At 44.0% G+C, this 26268-nt stretch overlaps 1 protein-coding gene and 1 pseudogene across 1 annotated transcript in view; one reads left to right on the top strand and one right to left on the bottom strand.

The window, feature by feature from the left end:
* PRKCH (protein kinase C eta) overlaps positions 1 to 26268 on the top strand; it is a 222877-nt gene that overhangs the window by 167806 nt on the left and 28803 nt on the right. The window lies entirely within an intron of this gene.
* On the bottom strand, positions 569 to 1605 carry LOC132523148 (large ribosomal subunit protein uL11-like; annotated as a pseudogene).

Below are 26268 nucleotides of genomic sequence, written 5' to 3'. Positions count from 1 at the left end.
ATGAGATCATCCAACAACAGTGTCTTAAATGGAACACTGAGCTAAAGACAGAACCCTAGGGAATCAGGCCCCATTGGGAAGCCGCCTAAATTTGGCTGTGTGGTTACACAAAATACTGATATACTGCATCATTTGGAGTACGTGTCCCCAAAGTAAAATTCCATTTAAAATATAATGCTACAAAAAAAATAGAAAAGCATCACTTATTTTAAAGTAAGTTTGAGAGGCAGCATATATTCTTTGAACTGAAAGAATGCTGGGCCTGGTTTTCAGAAGGACCTAGGTGCTAGTCCCAGCCCTGCTTCATACTGGTCCTGAGGATGTGGGTGGGTGGCTGAACACTCTGAGCCCGTTTGCCCTTCTGTCCAATGGGGTACCATTGACATAGCTTTCCTGTAGGGTGTTGATGAAGCTCCAGTCAGGTGGAAATGTGAAAGCTCCTTGAAACATGCCACGTCGATAGAGATTATTCTTTGCATACATGCTATCAGCAGATTTGCACTTTCTCTGTAGCATAGGCTTGAGCTGAAACTTTGCTCGTGATGCGTCCTCAAAAATAGAGAATTCTTCACAGAAATTGGAGTTGTGGCTTGTAAAAATCAACCCTCTGAAGACCAATCTTTTTTGGAGGCATGGGGATCGTCAAATAATCCTTTATTAAATTATTTTTCTTTGTAGTTCTTGTAGCTGGGAATTTCACCACACCACTGTTGATGTCATCTATGATGTTGTGAGGGGGGCAGCCGTCAACATTGCAGCCCACAGATGGGCAGTCCCCAGGATCTCTTTAATGCTTCCAAAGGGTTCTCTAGCTAAAGATAGATGCCACATCTGTCATGCAATGTTGACAGTCTCATCAAAAGTGATGCTGCCACTCTGTTTGATGTTTTTCTGCTTCTTTCTGTCTCTTGGTGGTTCCTTGAGGGCTTTGATGACCAGAGGCAGAGGCAGAAGGTACCATCTTAATCTGGGCCTGTCTGTTCTGAATGGTCAGTTTCACTGTACTCCTCAGACCCTTCCAATCACCAGTTGCCTTGGTGATGTCATTACCAACCTTTTGTTGTTGTTGTTTTTTGTTTTAAATGCCAAACATTTTTTTTTGATGTTGGGGGTAGGAGTTTATTAATTAATTTATTTATTTTTGCTGTGTTGCGTCTTCGTTTCTGTGTGAGGGCTTTCTCTAGTTGTGGCAAGCGGGGGCCACTCTTCATAGCGGTGGGCAGGCCTCTCACTATCGCGGCCTCTGTTGTTGCGGAGCACAGGCTCCAGATGCGCAGGCTCAGTAGTTGTGGCTCACGGGCTTAGTTGCTCCGCGGCATGTGGGATCCTCCCAGGCCCGGGCTCGAACCCATGTCCCCTGCATTAGCAGGCAGATTCTCAACCACTGCACCACCAGGGAAGCCCATTACCAACCTTTTTTGGAGACAGACCCAGGGGGCAGATCTTGGGGACCAGAGCAGATGTGGCAGCAAATTCCCCATCAATGCACCTCAGGTATACGACTTTGATCTCGTTGGGGTCGAACTTAGGCAGCATGGTGGAGGCAGCTGGTGTCAGATGAACCGGGATTCAGGATGAATGAAGAAAGTTGCACCCTGGCCTCCTCTGAGCCAAAAGCTGAAAGGGGACCAATCTTTTTACAGTAAAACTAAATCTGATTATGCTTTCCTTTCAAGCCAAATAATTTTCTTTGCATTTTAGCCATATTTTGATATCATGTATAGTTAATATAGTTACCATGTAGTTATCATAAGTCCTTAAGATAGTTTCCTTAGGAAGCCCTGGAGCATTGGGGACATATTGTAAAACTTGAAGACTATACTGTTGCATTTTGTTTAAATGTCAGCTGCCTCTCTAATGTATGGGGGAAACAGTCGAACTCATTTTGAGTTTACTTTTTCTGGTATTGAAGCAAAATTTTTTATTGTTCGTTTGAGGGGCGATTCAAGAACATTTTTGGACCATCACTGGAGTAAATATCCTGGTACAGTTTCTCCAAGGATCCAGATTAATGACAGAAAGAAATTTCAGCCCTGAAACACTTTGTTTCTGCACTTCACTTATTAGATCAGAATACTGATCCTGGCATATATCATCCGTGTTTGACCTTTGCATGAACAAAGGCTGTGGTTATTTGGGACTAATTGATATATGTGTTAATTGATTCCACTGGCTAATGAAATCAGACCACCAGTCTTGCTGTATTCCCCACCAAATTGATCCAGCAATCTACTGCTTCATTATAATTAAACACAATCTTGGATTCATTTGCTAAGCTCTAAAAATATAATCGTTGATCTTTAGGTACCAGATGAACACTGCCATTTGTAAAAAGTGATTCAGTTGTACAGTTAAACAAATGCCTATGAAATGCCTACTTAATGCAAAGCTTTATGTCACACCTTCAGAGACTAAAAGAAGAATAAAGGAGGGCCTCGCCCTCTAGCTTGGGTTACTTATCCATTCCTTTCACACTTAGGTGTTGAGTACACATCGTGGGCCAGGCACTGTTCAAACCTCTGGAAATAAAGCCACCCTACCCTCCAGGAGCTTAAATTCTAGCACAGGTAGTCAGACAAGCAAAAAGTAAGTATGTTGAGTGTCGGGGTCATAAACTCCGTGGAGAAAAAGCTATGTCAGGGAAGACAAAGTTTGAGGAGAACGGTTTTACTGTTTACACAGAGGATTAAGAAAGGCTTCTCTTGTAAGGGCTCTTTGAACAGATGAGCAGAGACCTAAGGACGCGAGGAAACAGGCTCTCTATGAATAACGGGGGGAAAAGCATTCTGGGTGGAAGGAACGGCAGGGACACTGTGGGAGGGGCATGTGCTCTTCGAGGTCAAGGATGGCTGGACAGAGAGGTATGGGGCAGAGCGGAGGAGATGATCCGAGCTCTCTCCCTGATTCTGCCACACAGAATAATAGCCATGTGTGCTGAGCATTTATCTCGTGAGGACAAACACCTCTGTAAAGGAGTTGTACCTATTTAATTTTGCCTTCTTATGACATCTCTCCAAGGAAATGGTGTCAACCTTCTTTTACAGATAAGGAAACTTGAGGCTCTGAGAAGTAACTTTCTCAAGGTCATGCAGCCTGTGGTGGAACTCTATCATCCCACCTCAGGTTTGAATCCAGGAAGGTGCCAGTTCCTCCATCCTCCAGGCCTTGGAACATGCATTTCCCTTTGCCTGGAACGCTTCTCCCTCTCTCTGCCAAGGGAATGCCTGCTGATCCCTGCAGTCTCTGCTTAGATTGTCACCTCTAATGGGAAATTCTCCTGGACCCCCTTACCCCCCATCTCTGTCTGGGTTGGGTACCCACCCTCTCTGCTCGCACGGTGTCCTGTAATACCCTTTCCTCAGCATCCTTCCTGGCCTATGCCTCTCTGCGTATGGGCTGCCTCGTGAGAGCAGGGACCATGCCTCTTTAACCCAGTATCTATCACCACTATTATACTGGTCCAAACCCATGATTTGCTGAGAAATCAAGGTAGTTTTTTTTTTTAATAAATGAATGCCTTTTGAGAATTTGACCTACTGAAAGTGAAAGATATTTCATAGGAAAAGACATGTCTGTCAGTGTTTCTTCACATGTTCTTTCAAAAGGAGCTGTACGGTACTTGGGTTTGAGAAACAGTGGTGGTCTCTGCCATGACCCTTCTACACTGGATGACTTAGATCCATAGAATTTGTAGAAAACTTAAGTTGTGTACTTTTCTGCTTTAGGTGATTCTAATTCCTCTCAGATTTACATCAGGTCTGTCTGCTATGTTCAGAGGACTTCAACAGTAATCTGTTCCATTTTTTTATGCCTTTCTGCTAAAAGGAAAGGTAAAAGCTTCTTCAAGATCATTTTTACAAACCAGACATTGTTTTGTAAGTTCCTTAAACCTATCATGTATATTTTACCTATATGACTATGTTAGAAATCCTGGTGATTTCACTTTTTTTACAGTTATGTGTAAGTTATCGAATACCATCAATACCCTAAAATTATTAACGGGCTGTACAAAGATATTTTTCTCATAAAAATGTGTATATACAGTCTTGGGTATACGGGTATACATTCGTTAGTGAGAGCAATGATTTTCCCCATGTTTTTTATTTTTAAAATAAAATTGATTCTTCTCTAATTACAAAAGTAACATATAGTAACTGTTGAAAATTTAAAATTAAATAACCTATAACCCTACCACTGAAAGATAATCATTTTCTTCAGATATATTTCCTTAGAGTTTTAAAATGTATTTACTTTAAAAAAAGAAACAAAATTGAGGTCATACTATATATACATTTTTAACCTGATTTTTTTTTTTCACTTAATTTGTCATGACCATTTTCCCCTATCATGAAAGTCATTTACATTCTCTTTTAAACCTAATATTACATGATACAGAATGGTCTACCATATGGACCTACTTAATTTATAGTACCTTTAAGTTGATTTATTAATAATGGTGAATTTATTATATCCTTCTACACATCTGTTTGGATCAGTCTTTGATTCTTTTCTTGGAACAGATTCCTGGAGGTATTACTGCTGAGTCAAAAGGCATGCGTGTTATTATAACTTTTTTTCCTGGGGTTTGAGGGACCTGGGTTCCAGTTCTGCCTTGCCACTTCCGAGCTGTGGAATTTTGAGCAAGTTACGTAACGGCTATAAGCCTCAGTTTCTTCATTGATAAAATGCAGATCCTAGAAATGCACACCTGAGTGGTGCATGTGAGGCCTTTAGCCCAGAGCCTGGTATGTAGTACATGCTCAGTAATGTTCACCTTCTGAACATTCTTTGGAAAAATGCATCAAAGCACATGTTTTAATGATGAGTATTGGTGTTACCCAGTGGGTTGTATTTGTCTTTCCACTTCACGCCACCCCCACCCCTGTAGATCTTAAGTGTACAATTTGATAGGTTTTGATGAGTGCACAATATGTAATCAATTCTCTAAATAACAGATAGAACGTTTCCATCATCCCAGAAAGTTTCCTTGTGCTCCTTTCAGTTAATCCCTAATCACCCCTATAGGCAACCAGTGTTGATTCTATATAGATAGTATAGGATGTGCATATCCATATTAGGACCCTGAAAATAAAACCACTTCTCAGTAACGTCCTTGTGAGTATAAGAGGATGGGGTTCTTTAAGGTGACTTTGTGAGTGCAGTGATGGTCATGGTTCAGAAGAAACCCCCCAGAAGACCTCATTCCTTGTCAGCTTTATTCTCTGTAGAGAAAATAGTTCAAGAGGATGTTTATCAGCACATCAACAGTGGTTGTCTGAGTATCTGAGGGAATGCAGGTGGTTTTTATTTCCCTTTTAATGCTTTTCAAATGTTCTACATTGAACAGACATTGTCTTTTTAATCATTAAAAATATTATTTTCAAAAGGGAATCTCAAATATGATATTGAATATACCCCAATACGAGTTTTGCAACGTGATTATATCAAAAATAGGTACCTTGCTGCTGCTGTACCAGTTAAGTTCTGTCAAGCCTTGGCCTTCAGGCTGTGATCACTCCTTGTCTGTGAGTCATCATCCTAGTCTACTCAGGCTTCCGTAATGATCACCATAGACTGGATGACTTAAACAGCAGAAATTTATGTCTATACTTGTAGAATCTGGGAAGTCCAAGAGCAAGATGCTAGCCATTTTGGTGTCTGGTGTGGCCTGTCTTCCTGGTTTGCAGACAGCCACCTTCCTGCTGTATCTTCACATGCCTGGTGGAGAAGAGACGAGAAGCAAGCTCTCTAACGTCTCTTCTTATAAAGGCACAAATCCCATCATGGGGGACCCACCCTCATGACCTTATCTAACCTGAATTACTTCCCAGAGGCCCCATCTCCAAATATGGGGTGGTCAGGGCTTCAACATATGAATTTGGGAGGTATGCAGCCATTCAGTCCATCGCAGTGGTTCATTCATACGTTTATTCAATTTTCAACATTTCCTATTATGTGAAGCAAGGTGCTTTGCAACTACTTGATAGTACAAAATCTACCTGGAAATAATTTCAGCCCTGAGGAGAATAGTACCTGCTGGAGTTGAACACACCATGGATTGACGCGAGAGAACAGCTGTGGATTAGATGAGGGCATTGTCATTCTTTTGGCTCACTGAGCCGTGTATGTTAGTCTTGGAGGGTATGTTTTCCAGTTGTGTTGAGACCAAATCCTCCTCCTGGATCCCAGTACTTAAGCCTGGCAGGAGAAATAGCTAAGCGGAACGTGGTATTATTACTGTTTGCCTTTTGATAAATAGTCTGCCTGAAGGTGGAATTTTTTCCATTGTCTTGCAAACGTCAAATTTTACTTATCAGCAAACTTCCTAAGAAGAAATATAACTTGGTGCAAGCACCCTGTTACCATTTGGCAAAAATGCCCAGACACTGATGAATTTCTGAGTTCAGCTGCGAAGAAAAGTGAGTGAAACTGACAGGCAAACTGCCCCACACCTTGGAGAATGACATCACTGAGGGATCCGGTTCCCAAAGTGCGTGCATGGTGCTCAAAATGGGAAGGTGGCAGTTTGACTGTATGACCTTTCATTTCTCTTTCCTCCCTTGGCACTGCTCCTCCAACCTTCAGAATATCCCTCCAAACCTGCTTTTTCACATATAGAATCTCTGTCCTACATTCTTGATACTTCCCTGATCCATGTCCCACTGACACAATTTTTGAGCCTTGGGACTGGAAGGGAGTTCACAGTTACATACCCTTCTTTTTCAAAGCATGAATACCTAATAGCCTGCTGAGTGGTCATTTTGTCTGTATTTAAACACCTCCAAACAAAAAGGAACTTGTTCCCTCCACTTTTAGGCATCAATGACTTGGAAATTTCACCTTTGTATTGACCCAAACAGTATCTCTCAGTATCTTCCATTCACTGGTTCTGAACCACGTATAAGGAGGAAACTGAAAAAACACAAACCTTCTACAAGAAAGCCTTTTAGATATTTGGAGGCAATCTGGTTCTTCCAACGTAGTTTACCTGTCAAAGAAGGAAATGTGATTAGTGTGATATTGTTCATTCTGGTTATCTTTTTGCGATCACTGATTTCTGAGCACTCATGAGCCATCCATGTAATTTTTCATTCTTGATTCAGTATCTGTTTGATGTGTTACATTCTTCTTCTCTAGTAAAATCAGCAGCGTCATAACTAGTAATTGGTTAACTACAGTGAGTTGTGATGTTAATAGCTCACGTTATTCCTCTTAAATAAGACTTGGGCTTTAACTGAATTTTGTTGATGCTGATTATAGGGGTAGCAGGCATGGTGGGAAGTTGATTGTTGATGTGACTTTAGAATAGGCTCTTCAGGGCTTCCCTGGTGGTGCAGTGGTTGAGAGTCCGCCTGCCGATGCCGGGGACACGGGTTCGTGCCCCGGACTGGGAGGATCCCACGTGCTGCGGAGCGGCTGGGCCCGTGAGCCATGGCCGCTGAGCCTGCGCGTCCAGAGCCTGCGCTCCGCAACGGGAGAGGCCGCAACAGTGAGAGGCCCGTGTACCGCAAAGGAAAAAAAAAAAATAGGCTCTTCAGAGTTTCCTTTTGCAACGATGAGGCAGAGGATGAGCACAGGTGTGGGGATGGGGGAGATGAAGACCTGAACACCTCGAGTTAGAGGTACCTGTGGAACGCCTAGTCAACTGACCCATCTCAGAGTTGTAAATACCAGGCTAACGCTGAAGACAGTGGCCATAGGCTCCAGGTTGATTGCGTGGCAACAGTGTGCAAATGAGGCAGTATTGACTTACAGTTAAGAGCAAGGCTTTGGAATCAAACTTGGATTTGAAACTTACCTCCACGGTGTACTAGCTCTGTGATACTGGGTAAACTCTTTAATTCCTCTAAGTCTCAGTTTCCTAATCTATAACATGGGGATGACAGTTCTGCTTATCCCATGAGGTTATTTTGAGAATTCAATTCATGCTGCTTGTTTATCGCCATATCTGGTATCAGTTAATTCTCCGTACATGTTATCAGTTATAAAGAAGAAAATGACCCAGGGAAGAAACTTGAATAGTGAACCCATTTAAGAGGTGGACAGATTTCATAAGGAAAGGTTAAATAAATTACAGTATACCCTGCAGAATATTATACAACTATTGAAAGAGTGAATGAGTTAGATTTACATTTATTCACCTGGGTGGTTTTTTCCTGATAGATAAATCAGTGAGAAAAATAAATTAAATGGTTCATATGCTCATTTAAGTCCCATTTTTTGCTTAAAAATAAAAAAGGTAGCAAAACCCAACTGTACATAGATATGTGCATGGAAGAAGTTGTGGGAGAGCAGATACAAAACAAGTTTGGGATGGGGTGGACAGTTCTTAATTTCTCGATAGCTATCTTCATATTGTATCACACTGATTGTACTGAGAATGTGTTACCTTTGTGATTTTTGAGAACCAATATTTTTAAATGAAATAAGCAAAAGGAGTGGGGGATGGGCAGAGGAAGAGGAGAAATCAGTCAGTAGGGAGTGAAAGGGAATTGTCAGCAAGGGAAGGGATGTTCTCCAGGGGGTGCAGGATGAAGAGCCAAGATCCTCAGGCTCTTTCTCTCATTTGTCACGGCTCTATCAGGGCTTGGCATCCAGAGCTTTGGTTTCCTTGTTCATTTTCATTTGGTATCCCTCCATTTCTGGCACATGGTATAGCAATATTTCTTCTTTCTTCTCTTCATTTCTGTTTTATTTCTAGCTACTGAGCTTGTCCAGAGGAACACATTGGGGGAGATAAATGATATGAAGATGGGTATCAACAGGGTATTAGTTATTGACTAAAGAGCAGTGTCGATGTAACTTAATTAGATGAGTTAATGCATACATATGATAAAAAAAAGAAATATTGAGCTATTCTAAAAAGATTACAGTGAAAGCTAAGTCCAGCTTCCTGATTTCTCTTTCTCAAGGCAACCAGTTACCCATTTCTTGTATGTCCTGCCAGAAATGGTTTACATATACACAAGCTCTATGTTTCCTATCGAAAAACAAATGGTGCTATAGCAGTTTTGAGACTCCTCCTCTTTTCCAAGCAGGGTCTGTGGGTGAGGGTTCAAACCTGCAAAGAATTCTGCTCTTGTGGGAGAAACTGTGCAGGTCTGTGGAGATCATGCAACAGGCTTATAAAAGTTTATTGCAGTTATATAGCTACAAAGAGAAATTTATTTCCAGCCCTACACATCGTGCAGCTGCATCAGTGGTTATGTTTATCACGGGATTAAGGAGCAGCGGCACTCCCGTCCACGCTGGCTGCGTGGTGCTCGCTTTGCTTTGGCGCACAGTGGTCATTTACCAGCAGCTTCTCAAACCCCTTTCTCTGCAAAGCACTGGAGCAGGCACTGGCAAAGGGAGGGAAAAAAATCAGACGTGAGCTCTTATGCTCTGTAAACATGTGGAAGCCTTCCAGATCTTGTGAATTAAGCAAGAGCGGGTGTTAAATCTTCGTTTAATCCAAGCAATGAGAAGCCGGCCCCTCCCAAGTTTGCCCTGAGTGAGGATTTTAACACTCCTTTGACAAAGAAATGGGAGGGGGCAATAGAGGAAAGCAGGTGATAAGTGAGTCATGAAATTCACCCTTTAGAAGAACAGCTCTTGCCATCATGAGCCCTTCCTGAGTGAGGTACCCAGGGCTCTTGTGTTAATTCTTGAAGGGAGGGAGGGAGGGAGGAAGGAAGACCAGTTTTTTTGGTTAGTGTGTGTTTGTTCTAATTCCTACACTGGATGCTGGAATTGAGAAAAATACTCTGTAGCGGTGAAATTAACTTAAGACTTAACTTACAGCTTGGGAGGAAAATTTTGACAAAGCAAACCTGAGATCTAAATGCCGTCAGGCTGGCCGCTTTATTGCTACTCTAAAAAAAGGGGGGTTCAGTTTGGGCCTAAAGAACACTGAAATTTTGTTTTCTTGTCTGTAAAGAGACAGGTTCAAACCTGTCAGAGGCAGTTGCTGAGTTTCCTTATGACTGACTTATATGTGTGGCATTGATTTTTTTTTTTTTCCCGTAAGAATCTGGATGAGTCATTCAGAAAGTTAAAAAATAGCAAAAAAGAAAGAAATGAGAAAAGCTAGCCAACATCTGCCCCACATGCCAGGAAGGTCCACACAGACGGGAAAAATCTGTGAGGTCTCTGTTTGTTTCTCCCCATGCAAATACTCAGCCGCGCTCCGCAAAGCTTGAGTGCCCTATCTGTTCAGCTGCCATTTAAGAAATAAGACTCTGTTCTCCACAGCTTATTCCTTGGAGTTTCAGAGTGTAAAATATGAAGTGTGTATAATCACAGTTCCCAGCATTTCTTGGCATTTCAGCTTTGGCAGCAAGAATGGGAAAAACTGAAGCTTTTATGGCTGGGAAGGCTGAGTGTAATCTTTGTGCTGTGGCACTACCAAAGGAAGTGAGTATGTTAAAAAGCACGTTCCCTCCGAAGCCTGTCTGAGGGGCCGCTGGGCTTTGTTCAGTTTGCTGCAGCTATGGTATATTTTTATGTTCTGTTTGCATGAAAAGAAAGAGGAAGCATCGAGGGCTCACTATGCGGAGCATTTTCATAGTATCTCACTTGATACGTGATCCAGGAAGGGTGGCCTGGGTCACACCTGGTGTGTAAAGAGTTAACTCTAGAACTGATAACTTCCCAGAGAAGCTCAAGATACTGTACTTCCTGAGAATGAGTTCTCAAGATAACAACTCAGCGAAGAGTTAAGATGAGAAGAATTCAGGAAAGAACAAGCACTTTCAAGAAAAGAATTTCAAGAAATTGCTTTAACTCTGAGCGGGTAGCTTACATGGTGAAGAGGTAGGTCAGCCCGGTATCTTAGTTTTCCCAGGGAAGCCCCAGTCTGCTCCTGTGATTCCCCCTGAATAGCGCCCCCCTTTTACTCAGAGGCCCATTTTGGACAATACATTGCACAGTCACCCTACAAAGAGGTGTCCACATTCTACAACTTTTTCTTTTTTTTCTGTGAGATGGCAGAACCAAAGAAAAGGGGATATGTTTTAGAAGTTTAGAGGGCCCCCCTTCTGTAGGAAAGGAATTCCCCCAGCATTTTCTTTTCATGGACTATTCTCTCCCAGGCCATGAACTGGAAATTTAGTTATTAACCGTTTAAAAGTATCTTTTTAGCATTGGTCACTATCTTCATTTGAAAGACACATAGAAGAAAATTGCTTTTCCCCTGAGTCCCATGTGTTATGTCCTTTGCATGATACTTTAATATATTTGCATGAGAGATAAATTTGTCAGTAGTCATAACTTTACGGGTCCACATTCATCTATTTATTTATGCATCTGTTAAGTCATTTATTCATGCAGCAGATATTCATTGAGACCTACTTTGTGTCTAAGGATATCATAGTGACCAAGATAGGCCAGGACCCTGCCTACAGGAAGCATGTATTCTAGTGTAAGCATATAAAAAAGTAAAAGTAATTGCTCTTGAAAATGACATGGAAGGAAATAAGTGCATTTTTCATGTTTAGTTTTACTCGATAGAGCTAAAGAAAGGGGAGATGAGAGAGACAGACAGCTACCTCTCTGTCCACTTCTTTTGTTGCTGAACGGGGTCTCAGACTCAAATAGCTTCAGAATAGGGACCAAAGGGGACACTACAGTCCCACAGTTCTAACCAAATAGAACTCATGTGTCTGTACAACTAAAGTTCAGTTTAAAAAAGAAAAACAAGGAACCCAAGGCCAGACCACATTGGGCCCTGGCCACTCATTCACTTCCTCCAAAACTCCCAGATGTCCTTTAGCTCCACATCAGTGCCCACAGGCCTGGTTCAGTCTTCCATTGCAGTAGGTCCCCTTGTGGGTCCTCGGAGGAAACGAGGGCAGTATGTATTAGAATGTTACAACCACAGGGAGCTTTTCCACCTCACTTTGGAAACACTGAACCATCCCTCCAGAGTTTGGATGGCGGCCAGACTCTGCTCTAAGAAATCTGATGGAATATCCCAGCACTGGCAGAAATGTCACAAAGATCATCTTTCATCATGGAATTTCTACACACTTCTGTGGAGCTCCCGTGAGTCAGCAGGAGGAACTCCACCACGCTGTGGCCCCGGGCCTCCAATCAGAGGGGCTGTGGAAGTTTCCCAGCCCCAGCTGGGGGGTGTCGGGAGGGGTACGTGGTGTTACCATACATGCCGGCCCTGGAATGTAGGCTCCTTCGAGTGGGCGATGGTGACCCTCCCAAGCCAAGTCTGAACGCCTTGGCTTCTTGAGTGGGCTTTCTTCTGGAAAGCTCATCTTCCCTTCTTCTTTAGCCATCACCCACCCCCTGCCACTCTCCCAGAAAATTTCTTTTCAGTGCCAAGAGTGAGTCTCCTAGAAAACCAGACACTATCCTTAACCGAGTCTTTCATGAAGGATGGGAGAGGCTATCTGTCACCTGCCCTCTGGCTCCATGGGGCTCTTTCTCAGACCAAGAAAGAAAGAAAAAAGACAACCCCTAAGAAGGAACCTGACTACCTCTTATTCCCTTTGGCCACACAGTGACTCCTCCTGAACAGACATTTAATGCAGTAGGAAAGTTCCTGCAGCCAGTGGCCTTCCACAAAGCCTCTTTTAAGGCACTGGTGTCTTCAAATGGAATTACCTAGACTCTGTTTTCTTTGAAGGTGAATCAATATGCATAAGTCGTAATTTCCTTGTTAGTAACTCCTTCCCTTTGGTTCCCCCAGCCTTTAACACAGCTATTGACAAGGGGAATGCCTACTGAAAATTACTGTATATCCTTGATTCCAAGTAACCAAAGATCACAAGATGCTGATGGTATCTGATATGATGAAAATGAGGATACTGGCAACTGGCAAGTTTTTTTGTCATTAGTTTCAAGAAACTCCCCTGTTGCAAAATCATTAAAGGGGATGGAGTGGGCACAGATCTTAGCATCAAGGTAATACAGAGGTTGGAGTCTTGTTCTTCTCTAGGTATTGATAGGGGTGTGGCTTTTTTCCCGCTCTCTAGGCACAGTGATGGAGGATGGCTTGGTTAATGATATTATTAAGGCCATCCTAGTGACATCTATCCAGGAAGCAAGAATCTAGATGGCCAGAAAAGCGTATGATCAGCTGACTTTGAAAGCTCTTCCTTTTTTTTTTCTGTGCTAGTCAGGCTTCTGCGTGAGGACAGAATATAAGGGCAGTGGTATGTGCAGACACCCACATTTTCCACTGTGTCAGAAAAGCAAAGCCAGTCTACCCCTCCCCAGTTTCTGTCTTGGTAGATTTGTGCTCCTGGTCACTTCTTTCACCCAAATGGGGGAACCCAATCTCAGATAAGAGGAGGTTTGGCATTACATAGGATAAAGGTGAAAAAATGCTGGTCAGGTGGTTGGGTTTGTCTCACACGTGAGACCCTATGTTGTAAATGGTCTTTCTTAGATGGATTTCTCATGTCTGTAAATGTGTCTCAAAGAGTGGAGCTTGAGGGCATTACTGCACTCAGAACGTAAGTCAGTTTTTTTGCTCTGCTCTCAAGACGGTGCTACTAATTAGATTCGTAAGCATCCCATTTGGCGGTACTTCTTTCCCATCCACGTTCTCACCTTCCCAAGGTGAGCATTATTCTGAGTCATGCCCAGATTCCTGTAATGTGTTATTAACATGGGCGGTAGGGCTGCGTCAGTCCACGGTCTGGAGAGCTGTGCAGAGGCAGAAGGGAACTTCAGAAAGAACCCCAAGCCCTGCCAACTCTCTTCCAAGGTGCCAAGCCTCAGCCCCCTGCCAAGAGCTCTTGGTTTCCAGGAATCACATTTGATGCAGGTTGTGAGTTATGGCATCAATGCATGTTTGTCTTAAATGGACCTTTGGGTTTGGAAAGTACCCTTCACCCCGCCTGACATACTGTGGTGCACTCATTTTCCTTTGTTTGGCTGGGGTTTGCAACATGCAGGCTCAGAGTAGACCATCGTTAAGTCTTTCCGTGGCCTTTGTTTGACCATGAAGGAGCCGTCTCCACCATTCAGTTACTCATTCAGTTACTCATTCAGTATGTCCTGCACATCTGCTTGGTACTGGGTTTGGCTCTGAAAACCAGAAGATACATAAAACAGGGTCCTTGCCCTCAAGGCTTTAATCTACTGGGGGCTCCAAACACATCCATAAGTTGACAGCTTAAGGCATGGTACCATAAATGGTCAAAGTGAAACGAAAACAGAATGCGATGAGAACACAGAAAAGGAAGCTGTTAATTCTGATGCAGAGGCTTTGGAGAAGAGATGGCACTTGAGCCATAGGTTTTTAGTTAGCAGCAAAATACGGAAATACTTTCCAGGTAATTGGAACAGTAGGGGCAGAGGCCTGGGGGCAGGAAGTGTCCTGTGCTGGGGAATCATGAGGACTCAATGTGATTGAGGGACCAGAGCAGGGGGCGGGTGGCAGTTGAGGTAAGTTGGGGTGAGAACGTGGAAGGTTTTGGATGTGGGCTAGGAGGTTTGGGTTTTATTGGCCTGTCAGTTGAAACCATCAGCAGCTTTGGAGAAAAGAGACTAATAGGAAATAAGTGTGCTGTGTGAAATAGAGTGCAGAGGAGCGAGTCCAGAAGCCAGGAGTTCAGGTAGGAGTCCTTGGAGTAAGTCAGGCAAGACCTAGTCATGGCTTGAAGCAAGCCAGTGCCAGTGATGGAGAGAGAAGAGGGATGGGAGATGGAGTGGGGGGAAAGCTGAGAGGACCCTGGTGAATTGCATATGGAGACCAAGGAGTAGGCATTCAAGATGACTCCGCGATTTCCCGCAGAGAGCTCTAAAGCTTTTTTTTTTTTTTTAACATCTTTATTGGAGTATAATTGCTCTGCAGTGGTGTGTTAGTTTCTGCTTTATAAGTTTTAACTGAGTGAAGACAGCAGTGGGTGATGTCCAGTTTCATCCTTTTGGGTTTGAAGGGTTGACACATCCCTGGTAGCTTTGCCCCCAAATCAGTTAATGGCTAACTTCTCAGGCATCTCTGGATCTCCAGAGAGAGGTGTCAGGGTAGAGGTTTCAACTTGGGAGCCATCTGTCCAGGGTGATATTTGAATCCATGGGCTTCCACTGCACAACTGGCCAGACCGTGTGCTGAGCAACTCCAGGGAATGCCCCTCCGTCAGAGTCTGTGATAATGTGTGTGATGACTATGAATTTCCTAGGCAATGGTGGTAACACGTCTTGAGAAAAGGGTGCCTTTCTCTAATTTGCACAAAGGTGCCATATGGTCTAGCAGCTGTGCTGGAAATAAACCCAGGCAAGGGCCAAGAACAGAACCTCAGGGAGCCGCCTACCCTTCAAGGGAGGGTGGAGGAGGGGCCCAGAAAGGAGACACTTAGGAGTGGTTAGAGACGTGAGGAAGACTGTGTTTATTAGCTGCTTTGGAATTTACCTGACAACGTAGTCCCACTCAGTGAACTCCCATCTTACTTCGGTTTAAGGATTCAGGTGGATCCCCTGCAAATAGTATCCCTGAGTTTCCCCTTTTCACCTATCCCACGGGTTTCTCCCCACCCCAGCCAATGGGAGAGTTAACAGTCTCCATCCGGTTAGGACCTAGAATGATCAATTCTGTCGCTCTGCTCCCTGAGAGCCAATACTGGGCAGGTGAGCAACATGCAGAGTGAATAGATGTCTCTGGAATGCCCACTGCAGAGCGTCCCCCGGTGGCTCCAAGAGGGCGGGCCATGTTCGCTGTCCCTAGGAAAGGACACGCCCTCAGGCCACTCACCCTGTCGCATTCGGCTCCAGCCAGAAGTCAGGGGCTGCTGAGGCCACTCCCAGCCCAGAACAGGCAGAACCTCTCTGATGGCCCTGAGTCCTGACCTCTGAGGGCCTGGAAGGGCAGAGGAAGCTTCTTGCCTCCTGAGCCATGCAAGGAAGAAAAGGCATCCCCAGAGCAATGGCTTGGAGGGTGTCTCGACTCATCTGTGGCCTCCCCGACGTGTGCCAGCAGGACGGTGTGAACGCTTTTTGCAGAAGAGCAAGCGCGAGCCCCGCCTCGGCTGACGAGCCTCTCCCATGTAGACCTGTCGCTGCTGCCTCCCGGCCTCTGTGACCTCGTTTGCATTGATGGAAAGTTACAGGAGGAGAGAGGGCACCACCTTCCTGGCCAGGAATGTGTCACGTAACCCAGACCAAACATTCCGAGTTCGCCTCTGTGTCAACGGGACCCCGGCCCTATAGGCAGATAACACATTGTTCAGAACGGCCGTAAAACTCAGAGTGAAACTGGGGTTCATCAGAGTGGGTGGAACTCCATGGCTTGTACATTACCTACCTCAGTCAGTCAGAATGTTCTGTTTCAGAATAATCACTTTTTTCAGATCTTAAATGTTGGTGATTTTTCTTTCATCAGCTGATCCTTTATTTTTAATTTGAGTGAGGAAGACTCCCTTCTCCAACAGGGGGAAAAAAAAATCGCTTGTTCTGTCTCTGGGGCTTGCTTGTTTGGTTCTTAACCATAAGTGAACCTAGGGGCCCTGGCTTCAGAAGCCCTCATGGAGTCTTGGGATAATTTCATACACTACATCCTGAAAACGCGGGCGATTACATAACCATTTTAAAAGAAAGGTCTCTGAAGCAGAGAGGAGGGGAGAGAATTTTTCCATGGCTTCGAAGGGAAAATCTAGGAGTAGAACCCAAGAGGCTGAGGTTCAGGAAATGTGTTCTCAGACTGCCTTCTCTGGAAAATACAGAGAACCACCGGCTCCCAGGGACGATTTTGGATTTATCAACTTTCAGAAAGAAAGTGGTCCCATGTGATGGGAATTGTGTTCTTTAGTTTTGGCTTAAAGGACTTTCTGAGATTTTAAGTCGATTCTTCTGTAATATTCTGTCCCTTCTGGTTTTGGAGTTTTCCATGAGATGCCTTTTACAAAAAACATCAGAGGAGCTTTTCAGAATGATGAAGGACTTCAGGAATCTTATTATTCCTTTTCTTCCCGGACTAACCTTTTAATTTTATGCAAAATGTACAGGGGTAATTTGTCTTGGCCGGTTATAATACTACACTGTTGTGAGGATGCTTAATCACCAGGCATACACATTAGTCATGCGCTGTTGTAACCTACAAGCCCAGCTTTCTTGTATTAACCCTAGGACGAGATTGAGAGCCAGAGTATTGAGTACAACTGGCCGCGTGGCACGAAGAAGTCACCACCAAATGCAGAAAGCGCTCCCATTATTTCTTCCTCATTTCCTAAGCACCCGTTATGTACAGAACACCAACTAGGTATTTGAGGGAGATACACTGGCCAGAAGAATTTTATACTCAAGGGGTGTATGGGTAAAGGGCATGTCACCAGAGTTTAGGGTAAAAAACTAGGGCTTGTTCAGTTTAATCAGCACTTAGTTGCCCACTCAGCCCAGGCACCTTGCTCTGAGGTTAGAGGGCTGAATTAAGCATGGGAGAGACCTGCAGGGAAAACAACAATTACAGTCAGTGCAATCAATGCTGTAATTAGAAGTATGCAGCGAATTCCCCTGGAGCACAGAGGAGAGACATCATGCTTGTCCAAGGAAGGGACGCAGGAAGTTTCTGAGGCACAGAGGCTTCAGTGAGACTGAAGTGGTCAGACAAGCCCAGTAGAGAAGAAGGAAGAAAGATGCTAGCCAGAGCTCCTCAAACTATCTGCAGTGGTAAACCAGTGGATTTTTCTTCCTTTCCAATCCATTTAGGACCAATACTTGTATAAAATGTAATAAAAGTAAATTACTAGAAAAATGAACTTTTAAAAAGACATAAATAGAAACCCACATTTTTATTAGATTCAACAGACATAAAATTACTGTTGAAGAGTTATAAAAGTTTCTACATGCTGATTCTCAAGTTTTCTATTTACCTCATTGCTACTTCATTCATTTTCTACGTCCTTGTGGGCCAGTAGCAGTTTGCAGGTGAGTACCAGTCCGCGGACCACACTTTGAGTAGCGCTGCTCTAGGCGCAGAGAGCCTTTGTCCACCAGAGAGCACGGTGCTCATCTGGGAATGTAAAGCAGGCGAGGACAGTGTAGGGAGGAAGTAGTGTAGGCAGGGCCGGCAGAGGCCCAGTGGTGGAGCATTACGGATGCTACAACCAGACAGGAGCCTCTTAAAGTTTCAGACGTTCAAGGGACAAGATCAAAACTGTAGTTCTGAAAAGTAACTGGTAGAGCATGGAGAATGGAGGAGAAAAGGGGAAGCGAGACCAGTCAGGCAGTGCAGTGATCCACCTGGGAAGAGATGGGCTGAACAGAGACCATGGCAGTGTGGTGCAGAGAAGGCATCCGATTCTAACTATAATCACGAGGCGTAATTGTCGGTTCTTAGTGATTGACTGGATGTGAGCAGTAGAGAGGGGATGTCACTGAGTCCCATCCCATCATTTTACAGATGAGGAAACTGAGGCCCAGAGAGGTGGCAGAGCTGAGGCAAGAAACCTTGCTTTCTTGCTTGGAACGAGTGTCCTTGTCCCTTGACTAGACAGTGCACCAGATAGTACCTGCATTCCAGCTTGACCACCTGACCCCCTGTGCTGCCTCTGAGGAGAGGGTAGGATGTGTGTCCCTCAGAAGGTTCTGGTGCACCAAGATGCCAGCCTGCCCACTGCCCAGCAGCACTCAGCCAGCCGGCCTGACTGCCTGTGCTCTCCGCTCATGGCCACCGTCTTAATGACAGAATCCACTCCCAGGTTCACTGTGTCCTGTAGTAGTCAGTTGAATTCACATACATCCTGTTTAGGAAGGCAACAGAATTTTTAATATCCTCCTTTTACAGGAACACAGGTTGCTCTCACCTATCAGCCCAACATGAACAGGCAGTCACCAAGCAGGGCCAGTTTACCTTTCTCTCTTGGATGGAATTGGTTTGGTTCTAGATGGGACAGGAAGGATTCATGTCTGGAGCGGGGTGGACTTGAAAGTGTGTTCAGAGCCACAAAGGTTCCTGGGGTACTGTACTGGTCCTAGGTCACCTCTAAGACAGGACCCCAGTAGGCAATGGCAGCTTCATGTCTGCTCCGGAGGTCCCAGATGGGTGCCAGGGTTCCAGCACAAACCAGAATCAACCAGCTTCCTAAGAGTCCCCCACGTCCTCCCTTAATCCAGCTTCTTTGGGGTCTCAGGACCAAACCAACACCAGATGGCAGAGGGAGCGTGCTCTTCAGAATGTCAGCCATTGGGACTTCCCTGGTGGTGCAGTGGTTAAGAATCCGCCTGCCGATGCAGGGGACACGGGTTGGATCCCTGGTCTGGGAAGATCCCACATGCCGCAGAGCAACCAAGCCCGTGAGCCACAACTACTGAGCCCGCGTGCCACAACTACTGAAGCCCGCGCGCCTAGAGCCCATGCTCCGCAACAAGAGAAGCCACCACAATGAGAAGACCGGGCACCGCAACGAAGTGTAGCCCCCGCTCGCCGCAACTAGAGAAACCCCTTGCGCAGCAATGAAGACCCAACGCAGCCAAAAATAAATAAATAAATAGATTTATTTAAAAAAAGAATATCAGCCATTTATTAGGGGCTCAGTAGGTGCAAAGCACGGTGTTAGGCACCAAAGGGAACTCAAAAATACAAAGATAGAAAAATGGAAACAAGGAGGCACCGCCTTGGAGATCACATTTTAGTTGGGAAAATGAGAATCATAAAATAGCAGCCCGAGGCAGGATTTTGGAACTTGTGCTCTCTGCCTGCCCCTTCCTTTGAATACCTGTGATCGTTGTTGGCTTCCTGTGGTAAAGGAAGGTGAACACCAGTGCAGTGGCCTTGATAGAAATTCTTAAATGGTACCCGGAGTTGACTGCTCATCTGTGAAAACACGTGCTAAAAAATATTAATCGATTTAGACACACTGAAAACATACCTTCATTTATCACCATATTGTTTAAACAGTGAACAATTAGAAACAACATCTCCCAAAAGTGGCCTTGCAGGACCTGGGTTTTATCACATCATTGAATGTACGAGGCCCATCTCCATAACTGGGTTTATGTCCTAGATAATTAGGCAGGGAGAGGGTAGTAGAAAACGAGGACTGGGTGTACCAGTGGAGTTTTATCTGATTGCATTGTGAGATGTGGATCCCATGTCGGTTCTTTAGAATGGAAATAAATGTCCCCGGCCACAGCGATGGTATTGATAGCCAACAACAGGATTTAGTGACTTCCCTCTCCTCCTCCAGCTTAGTCTGATTGAAAGAATGGATCACCTGTAGTGAACTGCCTGGCAGTTCAGCTTAAGCCCACCTTTTCTCGTTGTGCTGGGCAGGGCTGCTGATGCTGAACAGAGATCTTTGTTCCTCCATCTTAGTGCTTCAGAAAGTGGTCTCAGCAAAGACGTGCAAAGGAGACGAAGGTGTTGGATGACGGGGTTGCACCAGTTCTTGAGACGTTTTGCTCGTTGTTGGCTTCAGGCTGGGACACTGCGTGGCACGCTGCTTTGGCTTCTTGCTCTCTTCCCCGCAGAGCCGTTTATAAGCCAGATGTGTCACTTAATAACCTAATAGACCTCCCTGCCTCAAACTCAAAAGCTTACCGTAGTTACTTAGAATTTATAAAGTCCGTGTATCCTCTCTATTGGTTTTGATTCTCAAAAAAATCTTAAGTCACCGGCCATGCTGTTATCTGTTATGTGTTTCTTTGTTGTTGTTGACGAGGAAATAATAGCTAATGCTTCTATAGCACTTCAGTGCATTGTGGGCACTGTTTTAAGCCATTCATATTTGAAACACTCATAATTCCCCATGAGGCAGGAACTCTCGTTATCTGTGTTTCATGATAAGGAAATATACGCAGAGTGATTAAGTAAATGGCCCAAGATCACACAGCTAGTAAAGAATTGAGCCAAGACTCAAACCCAGGATGCCTGGCTCCAGAGTCCCTTAACCTCACACTACACCACTTCCTAGGAACAGGCAGACAAAAGTCAGTTGAATAACCTCCTTAAGGGTGCCCGGGGGAGGGGGAAGGAAGCAGATTGAAAGAGGCAAATGGGGGCTGTATTGCTCCATAAGGGCATAATCGAGTATTTGCCCATCCGTCATTCTTGGCCACAAGTCCAGATTTGCTCTGTCCTCAGAATTGATCACTCTGGATTTGTTACCAGATCATCAGCATGGACTATGGTTCCCTAGGAAATGTAAAATATGCCCCACTATTATTGCTGCCTGAAACCTTGTATTTGCAAAAGGTCTTTAATTGCCTCTGTAATATACATATGGGAATATGTATAATGTTGTGGCATGGATTATTTATGGAATGAAATCCGGGGTTAGTAACTGTTTAGACTAAGGTCGATCACCTTGTGACCTTAACAGTGTTTTAACAGAGAAACTGAGGAGCTGGGGAAAGTGACCAAACTGAAATAGCCTTTATTTACTGGATCAAGATTAGTCCAGCATTTAGGCAAGAAGAATGTTAGTCTCCTCTCAAAAAGTATGTTCATCTGCTACTTCTGCTTACAAGTTTGGTGATACTTTCTAGAGCAAAAATAAGATGCATAAGCTAAAAATACTTTTCCCCCTGATTTGTGAATTCTGTTGACTTTTAAGATCTTAGGAAGTTATGATGACTCTTACGCATTTAACAGATTACCTTTATTAAGAAGAATACTACTACATAAAATTGGCGAGTCTTTGGACAGTGTCTCCACAGACAAGTACTCACGTATTTCAAAGTGAACAACTTAAATGTCTGTTTTGAAAAACCTGGGCTCTTTGGTTACAAGACCAAGTACCGGGAAGAGACTAGGTAGGTGTTCAGGAAGTAGCAATGACTTCTCCCAAAGGGAGATATCTTAGGGGAAAATGTGATGCTTTGCACATTTTCTCTGACATGCGCAGCGTTAGGAGGAAATCAGTAAAGTTCCTTCTTGGAAAGGAACTCAGATGTGTGTTGCTGTCCTGAGTCCAGCCTGTGATCAGTAGTCTGGGAATGAGCTGTGGAATATTCCAGGCCTACCCTTGGAGTTTGTAATCTGATTGGGAAAAGCAAGACTTTTTATGCAAAACATAATTAGAAAACAAAGCAGTACTGACTGTAATCCAGGACTAAGATGTGAGCTTCCCATTCAATTCTGAGGGCCTGGGAGTGGTTCTGAATAGATGTCCTTGGGTTTTTTCAGACTTCCGTTTAGATGGCTCAGGTTTCTGCTCGGATAGGGAGAGCAGGTAACCAGATGAGACCTGTTGATTGTGGCCAAAAGTTCCTGTTCAGGTCGTCCGAGGGCTCCCTCCCTCCCCACCCCTCCCCTGCTCTTCCAGCCCCTCCCCTCTGAGATTGCTATTGCATAAGGTATTACTAATGCTGGCAAAGATTTGTGTTTAGCCATTTGCCAAAAACAGCCTGCTTTTGGGGGGGTTGGGGCTATAAAATCTCCTTCCTGTCATAAAACATTCCTCCTCACCCCCTCCCAGCAGTACCCACGTCCCCCTTCACGTGGTCTGCAAGGCTGCATGTTCCTTCAGCAAATGGCTGCACCAGCTTCTGCTGCTTGTTTGCCCCAAGCTGTAACCCTGGCAGAGGAGGGACATTACTGTTTCTTCGCAGTGGACTGGCTTCAGGGAACCAGCCCCAGTGACAGGATCTAGTCTCATTAGTCAGAAGAGTCTTGGGTTTCCTTAGAGGGAACCAGCCGCAGCTAGACAAGTTAAGATGTCTCATTGTCCCTTACACTGTCTCCATCGTCTCCAGAAACCATGGCTAGCATTTCCTTAGTGCTGTGTGCCTGGTAACGTTAACAGAGTTTCACTCTGTGAACCCGTTTGTTGGCATTGGCACCGTGTGTCCGACATAAACCTGGTAGGATCCGTCTGCCCCTGCCCATCGCCCCCCCTCCTCCACAGCTGCCCTGATTGTCATTAAAATCTTTCTGCTTAGGAGGGAGCCACGCTCTGATTCCTCCTTATTGGAAATCTTTCCATCCTTCATCTTCATGCACATGCCCTGCAGACGGCCAGCCAGGGAGGGTCTCCTCCCCGCCTACCGTGACCCCAGCTTGCAGGCTCTCAGTATCCCTGTGACTCACTGATGCTATTTGCGGTCTTGCTAGCTGAGAACCTCCATTTCCTTGTTGGATTTCTGTGGTTGGAAAGCCACGCTGCCCTGGCAGGTAGTTTTCCATGGAGCAGCTGCACTCGGCTCTCTGCAGTCGGGGGGCCTGCGGAGTTAAAGCGGGATTCAGCGTGTTGATCACTTTGTGCCCCCTGGACCATCAAGTCCAGGTATGCCGTTGGGCCCGGCATCTTTTCTGTGTGGTCGGAGCTAGGCCCAATGGCCAGGAGTTCCCTGACCACCAAGGGGCTGTCATCTCCCTGGTGGCTTTGTCTGAAGCCCTCCACCCTGCCTCCGGCTCTCTCAGCGAATGCTGTCAGGTATCACGTAGGAAGCGTTTTGGCAAGAAGTGTCGCTGAGAGAGGTTTTCTTGGCAACTATAAAATAAGAGTACTGTAAGGAGTGCTAAATAAATTTGTGCCGCTTCAGCCAGGGAATTTCAACCCTCCTGGGAGTGGGGGGGTGTGGAAGGAAAAGATATATATCGAAGGCTCAACTGCCGGTTTGATGGCTCATTCATTGGATGGTCCTAAGGAGGTGTGTGACCTGCAGTGTGGACATTAACCAAACTCATTGCCTCTTGCATTTGTCCAGAGAGTCAACGAATGTTTTCTTTGCATTTATTTTTTCCTACCATAAGACAAGGCAAGGGGCAATCTCTCAGTCCCTTTGCTCAAGTTAAGTTGGTCCTGTGTGTACACAGGAGTGAAGGTGGAAACAGGCGGCCTGCATATCAAGTGCACCAAACACCAGCACTGGTTAGAGCCCAGCACCTGGTCTGTGGGGGGTTAGTTCGTGAGTCCCTGGCCCCGTTTTAAAGGGAGTATAATAGCCAGACTCGCCACGGAGTCATTTTTGTGATCATTTCCCATCTCAAATAGCTGTTGGGAAGAAATATGGAAAGGTAGGGGGAAAAGAGCCACAAAGGAGCCTCTAACACTTCCTGGGTTGGAAATTGTTTTACCGACTTTCATTTACCGGAAAGTTAAGTTATTTCGCATTTACCTTCATAATGATGAATGTTCATGCTTCGTGTATTTGTTCTTAAGCTGATGTTGCAATAGATCAGCCTCACAAACACCAGATAGATTGTCACTTCATGAGGACAAATGGCACGGGGACCTCATTTAATAATTGGGAGCATTGCTTCTTTTAGCAGGGACCTCATTTTCGTACTTAAGTTGGTTAAGACTACAGGGACGTGTCGCAGGGCTATTGAAAATACCAGTGCTATCCACAAGCATTGGTAATTTCAGTGGCTAAAGAAATGAGCTTATGACAACAGGTCAGAATTCTGAGTCCACAAATGTTCACATTCCCTAAGCGAGTAAGGTGATTTTTTTCAACGTTCCCTTACGGCCTGGGTTCCAGAATAAATCCTTTCCATTCCTACCAGCAGATCACTTTCCCTCCACATCTTCCTTGGGAATTACAACCTTAAACAGTAGAGAGACCAAAGAAAAGGATTAAAGCCAAAAGATGTAAATACATATTTTATGACTGTTTGCTGGCTATCAAAGTAATACGTAATTCCTATAAAATTTAGAAAATACAAAAAAGGAAAAATCATTCATAAACATATAACCTAGAAATAAACTTGTAAGCGTTTTCTTTTAGCTTTTCCCACCTCTCCCTTTTCCCTCCTGTCTTTCTTTCTTCCCTCTGTCCCCCACTCCAACAACTGTACCATAAGAGAATATTGAAAATACAATTTCGTGTTCTGCTTTTTTATTTAGAATGGTATCAGTCTGTAAATAAGTTGTGAAACCCAGCAGCTATAAAAAGATTGATAGATTTGACTATATAAAAATATGAAAGTTACCATAAACAAAACAAAAACAAGCTGAACAATAATATTTGCAACCCGTATAACAAATTACTTCTATCCATAATGTATAAGGAGCCTCTAAAAAAGAATCTAAAAAATAACTCAAATTTTAAAATAGGTAAAACTTGTGAATAGGCAACAGACAGAAGAAATACAAATGGCCATTAACCATATATATATTTTAAAGATTAATCTCAATTATCAGGAAATGAAGTTAAAGCAATGAGATCATTTTCCCCTAGCAAATTGGCAAGGATACAAGGATGATTACATCTAACCTGAATAAGGAAGCTAAACGGATGCTCTCGTACACTATTGGTGGGAGTATAAATTGGTACCAGCTTTTTGGAGGGCCGTTGCTCAACATCTATTTAAATTTTAAATATTCATACCCTTTGACACAGCATTTCCACTTCTAAAAATGTAACCCTCCTACAAGAGTGCAAATAATGTTCATTACTCCATTGTTTGAAGATGCAAACAATTAGAAACAGTCTAAATGTTCATAGAGAGGGGACTAGTTAAATTATGAAACATCTTTATAATGGAATTTTTTGTAACCATTACAAAGAATGAGGCAGATCTACAGGATATAGAAATGTGTCCAAAAGTTCACTAAGTGAGAAAAGCAAGTTAATTCCTGATTTATGGTAGTGTAGCATTAAGAAGAAAAGATTGGACGACTAGGAACCTGTCATTTTCGCCATAATTTTTTCAGGAATGACCAAATTTTAGGTAATGAAAATAGTACTTGTATAATCCCCAAAGAAATAACTTTCAAAAGACAAAAATTCTGTCATAAATATTTCCCTGCATATTTTGCCCTTCATACGATTTTAATAGCTTTCATAAAATTCTGTCATGGATATACCATAATTGATTTAGCTGTTCCCCTATTAATAAATAAATTAGCTTGCTTCCAAAATTTGCTGTTATGCACAATACAGCAACAAACATCTTTGTAAAATAAGACTTACGTTTACACTCTCCAAATCATCACTTCCTGTAGCAGAGGTTGACAGTTTAACCTAGAAAGAATCCATAAGATGGTTTTGAATGTAAAAGGGTAATGCTTTCTAATCCTTTTAAATCTTAACAGGACCACATATGATCCACTGGAAGCAAAAGAGTTGGATCCCTGCTTCCCGGCACTCAGCTGTGCTACCCACTCCGACTATCATTTCTCTCTAGTGTTTGTGGTCTCAGTGTGAAAAAGACCAGGGATGTTATCCTCAGGATACACTTCCCAAAGCTTAGTACCAAGCCCTCTCCTTTTTATTCCATTCTCCCTCCCCAGGTGAACTCATCCACACCCAGCTAATGACTTGCAAATTTCTATCCTTTGCCTGGACTTTCATGTGAGTTCTAGCCATGTATATTCAGCTGCCCATTAAACATCTCCACTCAGATGTCTAAAAAATACCTCAGTATGTCCAAAATAAATTCTT

Source organism: Lagenorhynchus albirostris, chromosome 1, assembly GCF_949774975.1.
Source record: "Lagenorhynchus albirostris chromosome 1, mLagAlb1.1, whole genome shotgun sequence".
Classification (NCBI taxonomy): domain Eukaryota; kingdom Metazoa; phylum Chordata; class Mammalia; order Artiodactyla; family Delphinidae; genus Lagenorhynchus; species Lagenorhynchus albirostris.
This window is presented reverse-complemented; position numbering and strand designations above follow the sequence as displayed.